The 13,118-nt window shown below is 29.7% G+C and overlaps 1 protein-coding gene across 3 annotated transcripts in view; it reads left to right on the forward strand.

The window, feature by feature from the left end:
* Nucleotides 1–13,118, forward strand: part of LOC119606563 (fibulin-2-like) — a 175,918-nt gene that overhangs the window by 142,358 nt on the left and 20,442 nt on the right. The window lies entirely within an intron of this gene.

Raw genomic sequence — 13,118 nt, forward strand, 5'->3', positions numbered from 1 at the left:
CAAGTATTACATATATTTGGCGGATGTGCCCCCAGTTCTGTGGTTTAGAGTAAATTTTTTTCGGGCTTCAAATTATGTTATCGAAAAAATTATTATGTCTTATTGTTCACTATTATTAATATTTTATCACCGACCGAAAAAGTTAGCACAAAAAATTCACACAGTGAAATATTTTCACAGCTCTTTGAAAAACAATTAATCACGTCTGCGGCAGACGGTCTGCCTCCCATCATATGTAAAGTTAATCTTACAAACATTCAGGGATGATATATAATCGATAAATGAAAACAAAATTTTATAATGTGATAAAATCGATTACTCGGTTTTCAAGTTATTCGCTACTGGCAGATGTGCCCCTATGGCAAATGATCCCCCTTCTACCCTAATAATATAATTTTTTTACGCCTTAAATAATAAAGCTATTGAAACAAATTTTAACCTATATTTATTAAAAAAAGGGAAATTCCCAAGGATATGAAAGGATGAAATTTTCAAAGAATATTTTTTATAATTGCCATTCTTTATAGTATACATTCTAGGTACCAACTTATCCTAAATCGATTGCTGTTAGTTAATATATGAATGGCTGTTTTAACTGTATTCCGGGGTCATATTCGAAATAAAATTCCGATATAGCGCCTTTTAAATACCAAACAGTGCCTATCAATGTAAAGTATTTGTGTCGGACGGACTTGAGGGTTTTTCATGAAAAATTTTGGGGAAACTATGGGGAATTCAATTTCAAAATGGGGATTTTTTTGGGACATCAATCTTAAGATTGGGGACATTAGTCAAAATTTTTCTGGCAACACTGCTCTCGAGGGATATTAATTCGAGCGAAATAAATTATTTATTTTATTGTGAATATTAGAGATGAGCGATCCAGTGATTTCTAAAGAACGTCGTTCTATGTGAACGTGATTTGGAAATCACTGTTCTTTAAAACAGTGACTGTGATCACGGTTTTCACTTATAAATCAAAACAATATTAGGTAATATTTTTATACCCTCCACCACCATCAGTGGTGATAGAGGGTATATATATATATAAGTTTGTCGTTCCGTGTGTAACACCAAGAAATATTCATCGAGTTAAATATGTATTGTGTACATAGAAATCATTCTACCAAATTTTTTACGGATCGGTCCATTATTGGTCATAGCTCCCATATAAGGCCCATATTATTTCATTGTCAAATAAAGATATCTTGCTAAAATTCGACACAAATATGTTTAGTCTAAATATGAATCACTCTACGAAATTTTTTCCGGATAGGCCCATAATTGGTCATAGCTCCCATATAAAGTCCACTTCCGAAAAACACTTAAATGCATATATTTCATTGAATTATAAAGCTATCGAGATAAAATTCGACAAAAATATGTTTTGTATACATACAAATCATTCTAAAAATTTTTTTACGGATCGGTCCATTATTAGTCATAGCTCCCATATAAGTCCCACTTCCGAAAATCACTTAAACGCACATATTTAATTGTCAAATAAAGTTATGTTGATAAAATTCGACACAAATATGTTTTGTCTTTATATATAATCACTCTACGAATTTTTTTCCGGATAGGCTCCCATAGAGCGTCCACTTACGAAAATCAGTTAAACGCAAATATTTCTTTGAATAAAAAAGCTATCGGGATAAAGTACGACTTGAATATGCTTTGTGAGCATATAAATCATTCTACCAAATTTTTTCCGGATTGGTCCATATATGGTAATAGCTTCTATATAAGGTCCACTTCAAAAAAATCACTTAAACGCACATATTTCATTATCAAATAAAGATATCGTGATAAAATTCGACACAAATATGTTTTGTGTAAGGTCATAGCTCCTATACATATAAAGTCCATATTCGAAAATCACCTAAACACACATATTTCATTAATTAATAAATCTATTGTAGTAAAATTCGACTTGATTTTTTTTTTTTGGCATATAAATCATTATAAGAAACATTTTTCTTATCGGTCGATAATTGGTCACAACTCCCATATAAGGACCATTTCCGAAAATTACTGAAATACACATTGACAATCAAAGTTATCGATTATATGATTATATCCAGATAAAATTCAAAATGAGTATGTTCTGTGTACAGATAAATCATGATATTGAAATGTTTTCAAACTGGCTTATTAATACACATTTTTTTCGACCTAATTAAATTCAGGTAAAAGACATATATTTCGCACAAGCACGCTCATCTTTTTTTACGTAATTTTTTTTACGACCTCACACATTTTTCATAAATTTTGTGTTTTTTACCAACGCCATAAAACCGGTTTTGCCGCACACATTATTTGTATGTGAGTTTTAACCGTTATGTCAATACCCTCATACCCGGATATGTTTTTCATTTTTGAAGCGATATATCTCGATGTAATGTTTTCTATACATTTTCTAAAAATTAGTTTGATATATATATTTTAAACCGATTTATGACCGATTTTCCATTTTTACCTCGTGTATCAATACCCAACATACCCTGGTATGTATAAAAATTATATGTCAGTTATCGGACAAAAATTAAGTTTCATTATAAATTTTATGTTTTATTATTAGAATTATATATGTATATTCTTGTATCTTATGAAAAAAAAATTTACCTAAATAACAAATTTAGTGTCAAATACAGAGTCATGTATTTTTATTCATAAATTTGAATGTGAAAAATTTGTGGACCCTGTAACATTAACAAATTTGGGCCGATTTTGATGAAATAATTATTTTTTTATTGTATATGGCTCATTAACGTAAAATTATGCTGATTATAATAATTTTATTCTCATATGAACAAAAATATTTAAGTTTAAATTTTAAAATTTTAATTTTTGACCATGACTTCAATCTTTTTTTGCAAAAAATCTTTTTTTGCAAAAAAGTTCCCTACAAAAACAATTTCTTTAATGCTAATCGATTATATACATCTTAATAAATAATATATATAAAGTTTTGTTCAATTATCTTTACCGGTCACTGAGTAATAGCTTCTTGAAATCAAAATTTTGCAATGTCAAATTCTGTATAATGTACATTATACGCTATGAAGGCGTTTTTCTTTAGGTTTTTTGCATATGATATTTTCGTTAATAGGAAAGCAATAAGAAAACTTTAAAAAAAATTGCAAAAATTTAATGGTTTATGGTCAAAAACTATTTAATTTATATATACATACGTTTTATTAAATTAGTAAAAACCGGTATGTTGGGTATTGATACACGAGGTAAAAATAGAAAGTCGGTCATATCACTTCAAAAATTAAAAACATACCCGGGTATGTGGGTATTGACATAACGGTTATACAAATTCTATTAATTTTGATATCTCTTGCGAGAGAAATTAAAAAAATCAAAATACATACATAGATATCGCTCATGAAGTGAACATAAAAATTAAGAGTTTAAATAAAAATAGTTCTCGTGAGTTTAAAAATAATTCTCTTGAAAATGAGTTGAATAACGAGAGAAATAAATAAAATTATATTCACGAGTGCAAAAATTACCTACATTGATAGAAACTAATAATGCAATTTTAAACTAAAGCTATGTACACACTGTTGTCAGATCTTACAAAATTGGCAAAACTGGTAAGACCTGTTTCACACTGGGAAACTTTTGTTGAGAAACTTTTGATTTTGTGTGTGAGTGAAAGAGATGGTTGATATTTCTTTCTCTCACACACAAAAATCAAAAGTTTCCCAAAAAAAATTTTCCAGTGTGAACCAGGTCTAATATTATGTATATAATGTACTGACAATGAAAAATTTTTACCAACATGTAAATTGTCACTTCAGACGGCTATCTGCCAGACAATTGTAAGACAACAAAAATTTTCAATTCAAACTTTCTAAGATTGTTGTATAGCAAAAGTTGCCAGACTCATTTTAGCTGCATTTGATCATTTAATTCACCGTGTTGCCACTAGAAAACATTTATCTGATGCATAAAACTCGCAATGACAACGTAATTTGTTTACATTTTGTTGGATGTCTGACATAATTCTTGTTTTACAATATATTGACCAAGCTTTTTCTGACAACGTTGGAAGACAACAATTTTCTGAAAATTTTTCTACCATCGTTGTAAGATCTGGTAAGAATTAATAAAAATGTTTCGAATAGCATTTTATCTTGCCCTAATAAACCTAATCTATTGGCCATAATCGGTTACAAATTTCTACTTAAAAAAATTTATACATAAAAAATATAATTATATAACAAGGAACTAAAAAAATAAATTATTAATATTAAAATCAATTGTAAAATAATTTTGAAAGAAAACAAGTTAGAGTGCTATATTCGGCTATGCCGAATCTTAAATACCCTCCACCTGTGAGTTTTCTGAAACCCATCTAAATAGTTTCAGAGTTTTAATAAATTTTATTAGTAGTTGCTTTAAACCAATGGTGCTAACTTTGATCATGTCTATTACTAGTTTATGGACCTCTTATGGAAGGTATGGCCAATCTGGAAAAAATTTCGCAAAATTATTTATCGATACACAAAATATAATATATCGGATTTTGTTCACATATACTTGTATGTTAATCAAATATATGGGGTAAAGTGACTTATGGAAATGGATCTTATATGAGAGCCTTGATCAATTATGGACTGATCCAAATATTTTTCAGAAAGAGTTAGCGATATCTCTTTTTGTCAATGAAATATGTGCGGCTAAGTATTTTCTTTGGAAGTGGACCGTATATCGGAGACTAGACAAATTATGGGCCCATCCAGAAAAAATTTAGGAGTGATTTGTATATCAAAAACGTATTTATGAGGAATTTAGCCCGGTATCTTTATTTATCATTGAAATATGCGATTTTTGGAAGTGGATCTTATATGGGAGCTATGACCGATTTTGGACTGATCCTGAAAATATTTCTCAGGATGGTTCATATCTACTTTAAACACATTCATGACGAAATTTATACCAATATCTACATTCAGTAATGAAATATGTATATCCATTGACCACTTACGATAGCCATTACATGGTAGCTATGACCAATTAATGACTGATCCGAAAAAAATTTGGTAGTCATATATGTATTCACAAATCATATTTATGTCGAATACTATTCCAACATATTTATTTCTTAATTAGTTAGTTAGTTTTGTGCTTCTAAGAGGTTTGCGGAAGTGGACCTTATATGGGAGCTGTGACCAATTATATCCGGAAAAAATTTCGCAGGCTCTTTTATATGTACTTTAAACACATTCATGATGTATTTTATACCGATATCTTCATTTAGTAATGAAATATGTGAATTTACGTGGTTATCGGTAATAGGCCTTATATGGGAACCATGCCCAATTATGAACCGATCCGAAAAATATGTTCCAGAGTGATATATGTATACAGAGAAAATATTTATGTGGAATATTATTCAAATATTCTTATTTCTTAATTAGTTATGTACATTTAAGTGATTTTCGGAAGTGGACCTTATATGGGAGCTATGCCCTAAGGTGTGTTTCAAAATTATAAGAACAAATATAATTTTCGAATTTCTCTTCAAGTATTGAATGGATCTACAAAAAATTTGTACAAATAATACATTTTAACATTTACTATTTATATATATACAAAAAAATAAGTTTGAGATTCTTGTTGTTGCATTTCTGGAAGTTTTCCGTTATTTTAATGTTTCATAATTATAAAACCAAATAAATAAAAACCCATTATGCAACTTAGTAGGCCAAAAATCTTGGATATAATTGGTCCTAAAATAAAGAAAAAAATTGTGGCTTTGATGTACCATGTAGATTTTTTAATTCTAACCCTGCAAAAGGTAAAATTTCGGCCATAAAAGACCAACTTTTGAAATTGAGGCAAATTGTTCAGAAATTTGATAGGATTGACAAAGTTGTTAATTTTTTATTTATCGTGATAATTAAGCACAAACCAAGTGATCAGCATGACAGAAAACTCTTTCCCAGCGAGAAATACCCCATATTATTCGTAAAAAGATTGGCGTTTCAGTGCCTAAAATAACTGTGTGGAGGACAACTTCAGAAATAAATAATTCAAAATAATTAAAAATTATGGAAGTTCCGCGGTTACTACCCCATCATGTTACTGCAAAGCTCCAGTTCGCGAAAGAAAACATGCAAGCAAATTACATCCAAGTATAACTTTATCTATTTTTTTGTAAATGGGAAAATAGCTATAAATTTTACATCATTTTATATTTTTGAAGGAAAAAAGTGGAATCCAGATAGAAAATAAGGATACTGAGGATATGAGCAAGGATTCTCTACATTTTTCCAAGAGAAATTTTGGTGATGGTTGGTGCAGCTTTTTGCTCCGATGTCTGCCTCCAATTCCAATTTCATTCATGTAAAATTAACAGCACGTCCTATGCCAGAACTCTAGAAATTAATTTTGTGCTTTTTATGGCACAAGGTCCAACAAAAAACTAAATTTTCAGCAAGAAAATGCTTTTATACCCAACATTAGATTTTTCAAAAACTGGTTTAACACCAAAAATACACCTGCTTTACACAGGAATCATCAAATATTGATCAAAATATAATAAAAACTTTAGTAAAAATGTGAATTCTGGAATATTAAATCTTCTAAAATATAAGGGAGGCCGAATTACCAAATAATTTTTTAAAATTATGTTTAATTTTTAAAAAATAATGAAATGTTTTTATAATTTTGAAACACAGGCAAACTTGTTATTTGAAAAATATTAGAAATTACGAAAGAAATGGAGACAAATTGCACATCGATGAAAAGCACGTTCAAAGATGATCATGTTTCCAAAATAATTTATAAAATTTATTAAGCATTTTTATGAAAAATATTATAATAAAAAGTGTTCTTATAATTCTGAAACACACCTTATTATTGACCAATCCGAAAAATATTTTGCAGAGAGATATATGTACATATATACAAAACATATTTATGTCGAATATTATCCCAATATCTTTATTTCTTAATTAGTTATGTGCATTTAAGTGATTTTCGGCAGTGGACCTTATATGGGAGCTATGACCATTTATGGACCGATACAGATTTACGTTGGTAATATGATTTCTGTTCATATTATATACATATGTACAAAATTTCGCTGTGATACCGATATTTTTGACGACCCATTTTCGAGAATATGGACCTTTGTATGGGAGCTACGGCCAATTTTGGAACGGTTCAGAAAATTTTTCCTCTATATGAATTAAATTGACATAAAACTTTTATTTGTAAAAGTTTGTAAATATATTGTCATTCTACCGGAAATTATTAACAATTAATGCATTTTCCGGGAATAAGTACATTTGTATGGGAGGTGTATGAAATTGTAGACCAATTCTGCCCAATTTTTACAGGAATCAAGCTTTCATATAGAATCAATTGTGTGCTGATTTTTATGAAATAACATCGCATGGTTTTTATGAAAATTGTGTTATAATGTGTTCAAAAAGCTTAATTTTTTTGGAGTTTTTATACCCTCCACCACCATCAGTGGTGATAGAGGGTATATATAACTTTGTCATTCCGTGTGTAACACCAAGAAATATTAATCTGAGACCCAACAAAGTATATATATTCTTGGTCCTTATGAAATTCTGAGTCGATTTATCTATGTCCGTCTGTCCGTCCGTCCGTCTGTCTGTCTGTGTAAAACAAGTTCACGTAAAAACGCAGTGAAATAAATTGTTGAAATTTGGCCAGAATATTCCATATTGCCCTAGGCAATTTGGTATTGAAAATCGGTTTACATTGGGAAAAGTTATGAATCAAAATTTAAAACAACTCCGAAAAAATAAGCATTTTTTCACATTATGATGTAATTTTTACTAGAACTATGCAATATAATTCCATGAAAATCATCATACATTTGTTTTTACACGAGGGCTTTATTTCTGTTGAAAATTGCCGGAATCGGTCCACAATTTCTTATACCTCCCATACGAAAGTACATATTCCCCGAAAATGAGCTTATTGTTAATAATTTCCCTCAGAATGTTGGTATCTTAACAAAATTTTTCAAATTTAAATTCTATGTCAATAGAATTCATATAGAGAAAAAATTTTCTAGATCGGTCCATAATTGAACTAGCTCCCATACAACGTCCTCTCCCGAAAATCACTTAAACGCGCATAACTCATTACTAAATTAAGATATCCAAATAGAATTTGGTACAAGTATTTCTCTTATATACTGTGAAATTTTCTTCCGATCGGTCCATAATTGGTCATAGCTCCCATACAAGGTCCCCTCCCGAAAATCACTTAAACGCACATAACTCATTACTAAATTAAGATATCCATATAAAATTTGGTACAAGTATTGCTCACATATACAGAAATATTACCATGAAATTTTTTTCCGATTGGTCATAGCTCCCATACAGAAAAACACTTTAAGGCACACAACTCATTTCCAAATAGTGATATCCATAAAAAATTTTGTCATAAATACTATTTTTGTACACAGAAATATTATTTCAAAATTTTTTTACGATCGGCTCATATTTGGTCATAGCTGCCATACAAGGTTCCCTCCCGAAAATCAGTTAAACGCACATTACTCATTACCAAATATTGATATACATACATTTAGCACAAATATTGCTCTTATATACACTGAAAATAATCCATAATCCTTTTTTCGTAATATATACGAAAATTTCGTGTATAATACGAAATATTGTTTAATCAACCCCTTTTCTAATTTTACGAAAGTACGAAAACCTGTCGTAATATCTTTTTTCGTATATATTAAGAAACTTTGTTTTCTTTTATACAAAAATAATTTCGTTAAGGCATGTAATATTTAACGAAAGTAACGTTTTTTTTTTCGTAACAAGATTATTTAGTAATATACAAGAATTATTTTTGATTTCACAAAAAAAAATATTTTGTTACGATTTTTTTTTTTTTTTTGTTATTTTCGTAATTTTACGGGAGTTAAATTAAACGTAATTTTTAATTTACATTTTTTATGTTTTTTTAAAAAACATAAACATTTTTTTATAATTCGCAGTCTCTTTCTAAATTTACAATAATTATTTTAAAAGAACTAAAATATTTATGTCTTAAAAAAAATCGTAAAATGAACAAATTTTTTTTTTTCTAAAATTATATAAAATTATTTAGCATTTTATTAAAATATTTCGTACAATTTCGTATATATTACGAAAGAATTTCGTGGTGTGAAACCACGAAGCATTTCAGCAATGTACAACATTTTTCGTGTATATTAGGCATGGATTATTTTCAGTGTACATAAATCACACTATAAAATTTTTTCACGATCGGTCCATATTTGGTCATAGCTCCCATACAAGAAAATCAATTAATGCACAATATTCATTACCAAATAATGATATAGATACAGAATTTAGCCAAAATCTTGTCTATATATACATTAATGTGACATAACTGTTCATAGCTCCCATACAAGGTCCTCTTACGAAAATCTCTTAAACGCTCATTACTCATTACCAAATAAAGCTATTGATACAAAATTTTGCATAAATATTAGTTTTGTATACAAAAATTATATTTTAAGATTTTTTTCACGATCGGTGTGTGCGATTGGTGTGCGATCGGTCCCATACAAGGTTCCCTTCCGAAAATCACTTAAACACACATTACTTATTACTAAATTAATATATAGATACAAAATTTGACTGAAATATAACTTTTATATACAGAAATGTTACTTAAAGATTTTTTACGATCGGTCCATAATTGGTCATATCTCCCATACTAGGTCCTGCCCCGAAAATTTGAATTTCCTTAAATCTTTCACACAAATTATTAAATATCGCTAAGGCATATCTTAGGGCACTTTAAAAATATAAAAGAAAATGGCGTTTGTAATGTTTAAATCTTGGGGTTTTTCTATTTAAGACATAAGAAAATTTATTTCTACAAATATTTGATCAATTAAAAAAATATTAATATAAAAGTAGCTTGTGGAGGGTATTTAAGATTCGGTTCAGCCGAATATAGCACTCTAACATCTTATACCCTTCACCTTCGTGAGAAGGGTATATATAAGTTTGTCATTCCGTGTGTAATTTCCAAAATTTCCGTCTGTTGAAATCAGTTTTCTGAAGACCCCAGATATCTTCGGGATCCAAATCTTCAATAATTCTATCAGACATGCTTTCGAGAAGTTTCCTATTTAAAATCAGCAAAATCCGTCCATAAACAACGGAGATATAAGCGAAAATCCGAGACAACCTCTGAAAATTTCATAAAAAATAAGCAACAACAACACTGCTTATTCATTGCGTTGTGTATTTTGTTTTCGTTTTTTTTTTGTGGTCATCGTTTCGTATGTTTGGATGTCTGTTGGGTTTACTGCATTATGTATTTGTTGTTGTTTATTTTGTTTAGCTATTACTATAATAATGAAATAAATTTAAATTTTATAAAATTGATATTTTTTAAATACACTATGGTGAAGGGTATATAAGATTCGGCACAGCCGAATATAGCACTCTTACTTGTTTTTTTTTTAATTTTGTTTCATAACTCTTTCCGATGTAAACCGATTTTGCTCATTTTCAATACCAAACTGCCTAGGACAATAGTGAATCCTTTTGCATCGTTTTTACGTGAGAGTGTTTTACACAGACAGACGGACATACTTCCGGACTGACTTCCTTATTGATACATATAATTAGTTTACTGACTTAAAAAGTCGGCTTGAAATGCTTCATATTAATTTGCAAAAATATCGATTTGGTGCAATCGTATTCAAAAAAGTACAATTTTAAATGCTATTCAAATTCAAATTTTCAGAAAAACCGGAGTAAGATTTGGAATTTTAAGGGGGTAAAAATGGGTTTAAATCGGTAATCTCGCAACTTTAAACTAATAGAGATATCAAAAAAAAAAAAAAAAGATTATTGTGTTGTCTTATATTTAAAAAATTATGGAACACGTGTTTGGTACTTTTTTGAAATTTAACCCATTTGGGGCAAAATGGGTAAAAGTTTAGTGTTTTTTTTGGTAATTTGTTTTGTTTGCTTGGTGAAAGTTAGCAATAATATCAGCTGAGCTTTAAAGTTTTTCAAGCAATTGTATCCAAAGCATACAGACATACATACATACAATACATACATACAGCATACCAGACATCCAGACATACATAGGACGAAGTTACAGAACAGAACGGACTACAGACGGACATACAGGACAGACAGACAGACATACAATACAGCAAGACAGGACAGAATACAGACAGACAGACATACAAGGACGACAGACAGGACAGACAGGACAGACATACAGACATAACAGACAGGACAGACATACATACATAGCAGACATACATACATACTACCGACATACATACTAATAACATACATACATACATACATACATAACATACATACATACATACATACATACATACATACATACAGACATACATTACATACATACATACATACATACATACATACATACATACATACTACATACATACATAACATACATACATACATACATACATACATACATACATCATACATACATACATACATACAATACATACAATACATACTATTACATACTTACAATACATACATACATACATACATAACATAACATACATACATACATACATACATACATACATACATCATACATACATAAGACAATACATACATACATACATACCATACATACATACATACATACATACATACATACATACATTACATCTACATACATACATACATACATACATACATACATACATACATACATACATACATACAGACATACATACATACATACATACATACATACATACATACATACATACATACATACATACATACATACATACATACATACATACATACATACATACATCATACATACATACATACATACATACATACATACATACATACATACATACATACATACATACATACATACATACATACATACATACATACATACATACATACATACATACATACATACATACATAAAATCATTCAACAAAAACACTAAAACGGTTATTTCCCATAAACAACTTGCTTATCAAAAATACAACGCAAAAACACTTTTGAGTCGATTAAGACATGTTCGTCCGTCCGTCATGAAATTTGGACCAAGCATGTTTTTTGGCACAAGGACGAAGCCTATTGAAAATGGTTGAAATCGGTCCATTATTTCACTTAGCCCCCATACAACCGTACCTCCCGATTTGGGTTTTTTATGCCATAATTACATCAAATATACTATTATCTCTCCAAAAATTGGCACAAATAAGTTTTATATAAGTGTAAATGATACTGCAGATTTTCGTAATGATCGGCCCTTATTTGACCCTAGCCCCCATACAAACCCCCCTTCAAAAAATGTCTTAAACGTCTAAAATTTACTTGTAACTCAACATAACTAACTATTATTTGAAAATATATCCTTTTCCCAAATTTAATGAGGATCGGCCCATGTTTGACCTATACTCCTATATAGAGCCTCATTTAGAAAATTTGTTTTTTTATCAATAAATTGTTTAAATACTTTAGAATTAAGGTAAAATTCAACATAAACGTTTCTTAATGAAAAATAAAAATTTTTTTAAATATACTATGGTCGGCCATGCCCGACTATACTTTCCTACTTGTTGTGTTTATAAGTTAATTTTGGACATTCAAGTAATTTTCTTTGTATGGGAGCTAGGGTCAAATGAGGCCTGATCTTTATGAAATTTGGCAAGGCCATCAAGGCTTATATAAAACTTACCTGTGCCGCTTTTTGTCGATATATATGTAGCTCAGAAGCCCTTTCCGGGGGTTCTGTTGTATTGGGGCTAGGTGAAATAATAGACTGATTTTAACCATTTTCAATAAGCTTCGTCCTTGGACCAAAAAAGCGTGTTTGCCAAATTTCATCCAATTATATTGAAAATTGCGACCTGTACCTTGCGCACAAGGCAAGCCAGCCAGACTGACGGACGGACGGACATAGCTTAATGGACTCTGAGCCGATTGTTATACTTTAAAAAGGCAAAAGCTGAACATAGTGAAGCAAATACAACCCCAGCTTTTTTGTTATTATATGTATCTCTAACACTAATATACATAGAAAAAATTTATAAACAA

The sequence above is a fragment of the Lucilia sericata genome, unplaced genomic scaffold (genome assembly GCF_015586225.1).
Source record: "Lucilia sericata isolate MDLA Ls3-8-SP2 unplaced genomic scaffold, ASM1558622v1 Contig000602F_arrow, whole genome shotgun sequence".
In the NCBI taxonomy this organism is placed as follows: Eukaryota; Metazoa; Arthropoda; class Insecta; order Diptera; family Calliphoridae; genus Lucilia; species Lucilia sericata.